This window comes from Hypomesus nipponensis, chromosome 11 (assembly GCF_054491055.1).
Source record: "Hypomesus nipponensis isolate SF chromosome 11, ASM5449105v1, whole genome shotgun sequence".
Classification (NCBI taxonomy): Eukaryota; Metazoa; Chordata; class Actinopteri; order Osmeriformes; family Osmeridae; genus Hypomesus; species Hypomesus nipponensis.
In genome coordinates this window covers 13,732,195-13,733,932 of record NC_140371.1, presented here as the reverse complement: position 1 = coordinate 13,733,932, position 1,738 = coordinate 13,732,195, and positions in this window count along the sequence as shown.

The window sequence follows — 1,738 nt, the reverse complement described above, 5'->3', positions numbered from 1 at the left end:
GAGTAAGATCCACATCCTGCTGACCTCTTGTGGTGATGTTTTGGTCCCTTTCTTCTTCAGAAACACCATTGTTTCTGGGAAGAAATTACAAGGCAGCTGGTACTAGTTGCTACATGAATCTTAAACACTAGAGCAAGATGTTCTGGTAATGGGGTATCATTCCTTTGTTCTTCTCCACCGTTAAGCCTACTCCATGTTTGTTAAAGAAACTAGGTAAGCCATTGGCTCTGTTTAATTCTGTTTCTTTGTGTCTTTGACGTGGTTTTCTCTTAACTCTACACAATAGCAGCTTATGCTCAGGGAACAGAAATGCAGTTTGTATTCAGTCTGTGCAACAGCAGCATAGCTGCAATTTTGTGTCCTGAAAGACAATGATGCCTAAAGGCCCCCTGGTGTGTAGCTTTAATATGTATCTGGCTCTGAAATCTGCCACCTAACATGCCTTAAATGGTAAGGAAATGCATGTTCTTTCATTGCATTGCATTAAAATTGCCCTCAGAGCATGACATTTACCTAGACCTTGGTTAATCTATGACTATAACCTATTTGTACAGGCATTATTAACTACGTTGTCCAATTCACATTATAGCATTATTAATAACAAAAAAAGCTTTAAATGAACAGCTATGATACAAACAAATTCTATAGAACTGTTTATCCTCAAATAATTACAAGTTTGCTTTTTATTGCCAACTGAGCCAAAGGTGTTTTTGTGAAGTGGAAATTCAGCCATCAATCTGCATTATAGGCCGGTTTCCTCTTGTCTTGGGGGGGCTAACTGAAACAGATTGAGACAGCTACTGCACAGTGCATTGCTAATGGCTGCCAATGAAAGACATCTCTGTGTGACTGACCGCTTTGTGGAACAGGAACACAGTCTGAGTAAACCAGTGTGATGGGGAGTACTCAATATAAGGAATCTTTTTTTCTTAGTCTTTCTTTCTTATTCGGCATCAGTCAACAACAACACATGGTTAAATGTTCCTTGGAATAACACTCCATTGAAAGGTGTGGATGACTTCTACCCTAAAGGGAGTTGTGATATGTTGCCCATGTCAGAAAAAACCCAGTGAGGCTTTATACAGTATATACATGCTGTGATATCATTGTGCATAAACTATGTGTTAATACTAATAGTACTTATAATGTTGGTGTTTGTTTAGGGGGATTAATACTTTCCTGTCTGGTCTGTAAGTAAACATTTGTGCGGGGTACCAGCACCTTGTGGTTTCCTGGATGGTTAGAGTACTGTCATGGTTAAAAAACCAGTAACAGCATAAGGGATCATCTGAGGGAGATTGAATTGGTTGAAACTGTTACACCCCCCCCCCCCCCCTTCCCCAAAAATAAATACATAAAATGTTTACGCTGCATAATTGTTCTACTATTTATAGACACATTTGTTAATTCAAAAAATATTTAAAACATTGTTATACCACGTCCTATACCAGAAGAAAAACTATTCAAAAACAATTTGCATCTGAAACGCAATCATGTACTGTGGTCATGTGAAGGCGTTAAAGGAATAGGAATAGCCCTTTTCTATCATCACAGAATCGCACCCCCAGCTCCTCCTACGGTGCATCACTTGCATCAGTACTTCAGAGCGCACCGCAGCAACCTACGGGGCCGAGTTCACTTTACAACAGCAGAAATCAAGGACATCTCATTAAGAGGAAAATAAGCACGAGCACCTCTTTGGTAGGATATATTTCAAATCAAGTAAGACCAAACAAGG